We start from the raw sequence: 5851 nt of genomic DNA on the forward strand, positions 1-5851 counted from the left end.
TCCGTTATCGTCCAGCGGTTAGGATATCTGGCTTTCACCCAGGAGACCCGGGTTCGATTCCCGGTAACGGAAATGCTAAATCTTTTTTTCACGAAATAAATTACTAAGTTATTCTTATTTTAAAAAGGTATATTAATGTCATGACACCAATTTTACAACCCAAATTATCAATTTATGAGATAAAACAGTTAAAGACTTGTGGAAGTAGAATTAAATCAGAATAAGATTGAGTTTTCGTAAACTCAACAAAACAATTTAAATATCAAACGAAATGCAAAAACATCCTAGGATTTGAAAGTTGTCCATACCAAAATTCTAACCAAATGTCAATAAAAGAAAACGGAAACACTCCCAAAAGAAGTCATAATATTAAACGATTGTCCAAATCTTTTTTTCACGAAATAAATTACTAAGTTATTCTTATTTTAAAAAGGTATATTAATGTCATGACACCAATTTTACAACCCAAATTATCAATTTATGAGATAAAACAATTAAAGACTTGTGGAAGTAGGATTAAATCAGAATAAGACTGAGTTTTCGTAAACTCAGCAAAACAATTTAAATATCAAACGAAATGCAAAAACATCCTAGGATTTGAAAGTTGTCCATACCAAAATTCTAACCAAATGTCAATAAAAGAAAACGGAAACACTCCCAAAAGAAGTCATAATATTAAATGATTGTCCAAACATCTGAGTCCCGAACGAATGACTTAGACAATGAGAAAGTCCACGACAGTATGACAGAATAGCTCACCCTTGGACTTTGAACAAGCTTCTACTATTCTAAACGAGGTCTCTCCGCAGTTGGCTGAATATGTCATATACTAAACAAAAGGCAGAGCAAGAATAGTATCAATACACAAAAACAATGATGTACTAGTAGAATCACGCGGTTAGCCAGTAAGCAGATCATAGACAAGTAAATTCAACACAATAGACATATACATAGACAAAATAAGTCAACTAATATCAAGTTCAACCATATTCAACAATATCACACTCAATATCTTTCACATGCTATAACTTCACACATGGGTCCTCTCAAGGGACCTACAAACAATCAACTTTGTGTCGAAACGTGATATCCGATTCAAATATGTGTCGAAACATGACACCTGATCCAATTATATATCGAAACGTGAAACTCGATCCAATTATGTGTCGGAATGTGACACCCAATCCAAACATACCACAATCACAAATATATTCGGTATTTACAACATTATATCACCAAGAACAAGTTCATCACAAAAGCATGCCAACAAGTGATTATTTCACACATAATCTAGCATGTTTCTCTATTCATATACACATATGCATATAATGAAGCAATTTACAAGCATATGAAACACATACGAAAAACTAGACCATCACCTACCTCAAATTCAAGTTTCAACAACTTTACAATGCAAGAGTCTTCCCCTTCCAGGTTTGCTCTTCTCGTACTTGGTATAGAAACAATAAATACATATAAAGGATCAACACAATGTCCTAACTATCATGAAAAATAACACAATTCTCATCCTAGGCCAAACCCATGATCCTAACCCCACCCTAGGGCTATTTCACACCATTAGTTTTCAGTTCAAACCCTCCCCCAATGATTACCAACCATAGTTTCTAGGTTCTAGAAATCAAAGAATGAATTTAGGGAGTAAAATTCTTACATTAAGCATGGAAATCCGTGAAAAATTGATAAAAATCGCCCTAGGTCGCCTCCTAAAGTCCCAGGAACTGTTTTTGCAGAAAAAGACTATTCTGGGGGGTTTTCTCGACTTAATTCACGTTTGCCCCGCTCTGGTGGGGCCACTCTAGCGGGTTGAACGGAAATAGAGAGCTCGAAGTTTGAGCTTCAAGCCCCATTTCACAACATACCCTCTTTTCAAAACGTATTACAATATACCCTTCACGCTAAATTCAATTTCGAGAGTTTTACTAGCTCGAATGCTATTTCGCGAAGCCATAAATGCTCCTATCATCTTGGCTATCAACCTGTCCAATCAAATTAGAGATTTGACCTTCCATCATTCACATGATCACCTTAGATTTCACCTCACTCAGAATTCGTCCAAGTCTGGTCGAGGCTAAGTTTTTTCGAAGTTACTACCCGAAGTTTTTTGGCCCAAAATCTTTTCCCATTGGCTTATTCCTGACGACCGACACAGATAGTTACAATTAATTATTTTTTCTTAAACACCCTACATTCTTCTTTAATATTAAGGGCTTATATTTAATTAAAAACAACAATCATCTTTAGTCTTGAATTTTTAAAGAGATAGTTGTTTTGGTACAATTATTTTGATCTAACGTGACCGTTAACATGAGACGGAGGAAAGAACGTTATAACTTTGATGAAACAAAGGGAAAAAGTTATAACCACACTTGATTGAAATCAAACTAAGGGTATGTTTGGTGTAAAGGAAAATGGTTTACTCGATTATTGTTTTTGAAAATATTTCTTGAAAAATAAGTGAATTTTTTTTCTTTTTGTATTTGTCAAATAATTAAAAAATATTATTGCAAAACTATTTTATATATAAAATAAAGGGATTAGGGTTGAGTTAAGGGGAGGAAGATGGCAGTCAATGTTCACTTATGAAATTTGTTTTTTTTAAATTAAATTATATAGTCACGTGCAATTTTATTAAAAGCAAAACCAATCCACATTATCAAAAAGGAAAAACAAAATCGAAAACGATAGATACAAGAATACTAATTTAGCAATTGAAAATGACGATCCAACTTTTCAATTCCCATTTGTTCTTTTGTGGCAACCAGACTGACAATGAACTTAAATATAGTTAAAGATCGAGTATCTAATGTGTAAATGGCCTGTTTATATTATGTAATTTGATTCACATACCTTGTTGTTGTTATTCCGTTACATTTGTTTGTAATTTGAAAATGGTTGAGTCGTCCTTCGGTGGTCTCCTAAAGGTGGCACCAACTTGCATTTATACATCTTAACTAGGTTTTGTTCATTTTAAACATCTCAAATAAAGTTTCAATGTGTTAATTTAACACTTTTGGCTAACTTGGCATATTGCATATGCTATATCCATTTCGAACGTGTGAGGATAGTCTTTTTTAATTATTTTTCGCCCTTTTTCTTCTTCACTCTTTATGCCTACTACATGCTCCACCTTCCACCGAAAAAATCATGATGAAAAACCTTACAAAACATTTTTTTTAAACAAAGAAAGAAACATCACACTAATTTTGAAAATATTTATAAGAAAAAAAAAATTATCACATTAATTTTGAAAATATTTAATAGAACAAAATACGAAAATTTTAAGAAAATAAAATAGAAGAAGAATGTTATATTTGTCGGAACCTTATTACTGAAAAATTACTATCAATAAAATAGTTCTCAAAACAAAATTTACAACAAAAAAGAAAAAAATTAAAATATAATTTAAAAAACTGGAAGAAGAATAAAATAATGAGGGGAGGGTGGGGGCAAAAGAGATGGAAAGAAAGGCAAATGGGGTGGGGGTGGGGTTGGAGTGGTAGAAAATAAGTAATTAAAGGGGTTGTCGATGGGGTGAGGTGGTGAAAATAGGTAATTTTGGAGTTATGGTGGATAGGAGCGGAGAAGACGATCTAGCTGGCGTGGGTTGGGGTTGGGGTAGGGGTTGGGGTAGGTTTGTGCAGAAGACGATCTGGATGGAGAGTTGGGTTAATTTTATTTTTTTGAATAAAAAATGACATATGTCAATCAATCATTAAACACTTTTGTTTTAACTAAAAAATGATTATTTGACAATTATATTTGGTATATATATCACATGTGTATTTATTTAATTCGCTATTTTGATATATCATTGACGACTGTATTACATACACTTTATATATTTATTTGATTGTTAAAAAAATGTCAAAATGAGACAACGAGGCATGACATGAGGTGTTTAAAATGAACAAAGTCTAGTTAAGAGTGTCTAAATAAAAGTTGATGTCAACTTTAGAATGGCACCGATGGATTCAGCGTTTGAAAATTGCTTCATGTTAGGCATAGTATGTTGCATCCATCCTTTGTTGTTATTTGTCCTCTGTTTTGATATTATTTATTGTTGCTTGTTTCTTCATGTTGATATTTAGCTCGATTACTCCATTGCCTTCTCTCTTCTATTTTTTCGTGTTTGCTTTCCTATCTTGATTATTTCCAGTCTCATGTATGATACATTATAATTTATCACTCAGATTTCTCTGTATGCAGCTCATGTCAATAGGTCAAATTCTATCAGAAAAAGGAGACTTATTTTTTCTAAGGCAGATTCATCCTATTTAAATTTCTTTCTATTTCTTTATTTGTGCTGTCAGATAGAAAAGAAAATTAGATCCCAATAAAACATTCTTTACTTTAGTACTATCCAATTGTTGGAAGGTTTGGAATTCAATACTTCCACTGTCTAGTGGTATATTTGTTAGATAATAAGCTATTTTATTACCTTCTCTTAAGACGCATGTGATTTGTATTTGACATCTTTGTCATGATGCTTTTAATTTAGTATATTAGTTTGTGTATGTGTGTTTCACGTCAATTAATAAAATTATTAAAAAATGTCAATTGACATTAAAATAAATGTTGTATCTATATAAATGATATAGATAATACTATATATCAAATATGTTATTATCTTTAAGACTTCAAATCAAATAAAAAGGGCAATCCGGTGCACTAAGGCTCCCGCTATGCGCAGGATCTTCAAATCAAATATTAAAGAATAAATATAACATATTTATATAGTTTTATACACGTAATTTTTATTCAGATTGAAAATATATTTATTGTTGTCTTTAGTTTTAAAGTCTTAAATGTTAGAACTTTTAATATAATTCAAATAGTGAAAAGTTTAAGAATCAAATTTTAAAGTACAAGTTCTAACATTGACAAATAACTATAAAAATAACAATATTATATTTAGTGTAGTCCTACAAAGTGGGGGTCTTGGCTATTTCTGATAAATCTCGAATCTGAAAAAAGAAGAATGCAAAAAATTTTGAGGGATCCAGAACAAGAAATAATAATGGAGTTGAGAATTCCTTTTTTGTAAAAAAAAAGTTGACTACAACATTCTTATCATGTTTTTTTTTTTTGATTTTTTTTTTTTAAAAAAATGCACGCTCAAACTTTAATTTAGCTTTGCAATAAGTAATTAAATCTTTTTATGTCAAATTATGCATTCAATAAAAAGTTCATGTTTCCCTCAGAACTAGATTTAACCAATATCGAAATTCATACACTTGAATATTTAACCAGTATCTACATCAATGTCTCTAGTTATTCATCTCTATATAAATTTTTAAATAGACAAAAATATTATAACAATTCAATAAAAAAAACATAATCATGAATAAGAGTTTACCGTTAAAATCTAATACTAAAATTGAATAAATTAATTATACTTACCTTCTTAAAATAAAGCCATAATTATAATTGTTATTGTTATTGTTATTGATTTTGTCTTCTAATTTAGATTTAGTTTAAAACATATCGAAGATGATTACGGATTATCGAAAAAAATAAATCATTGTATAGTTCAAATAAAAATCTAATATAAAGTATTAAAAATTTGGGATAAAATAATATAACAAAAAGGTCTATAATGTCGATAGTATTTAGGACTTTTAATTAGAGAAAAATGTGAAAAGACAATTTTGTCTATTACAAATTCTTTCAAGGAAAGGCAAAAAGTTTAAATAATATTTCTAATAACCTTCATTATTTTAATATAGGTAAACAATATTCTACATAATCTGTACATAAATCCGTTATCGTCCAGCGGTTAGGATATCTGGCTTTCACCCAGGAGACCCGGGTTCGATTCCCGGTAACGGAA

General features: G+C 30.6%; 2 non-coding genes across 2 annotated transcripts; both read left to right on the forward strand.

The window, feature by feature from the left end:
- Positions 1-72, forward strand: TRNAE-UUC (transfer RNA glutamic acid (anticodon UUC)). Its single transcript has one exon. It is a non-coding gene; the product is annotated as a tRNA-Glu (tRNA).
- Positions 73-5779: 5707 nt separating this feature from the next.
- On the forward strand, positions 5780-5851 carry TRNAE-UUC (transfer RNA glutamic acid (anticodon UUC)). The gene has a single exon. It is a non-coding gene; the product is annotated as a tRNA-Glu (tRNA).

The sequence above is a fragment of the Solanum dulcamara genome, chromosome 10 (assembly GCF_947179165.1).
Source record: "Solanum dulcamara chromosome 10, daSolDulc1.2, whole genome shotgun sequence".
In the NCBI taxonomy this organism is placed as follows: Eukaryota; Viridiplantae; Streptophyta; class Magnoliopsida; order Solanales; family Solanaceae; genus Solanum; species Solanum dulcamara.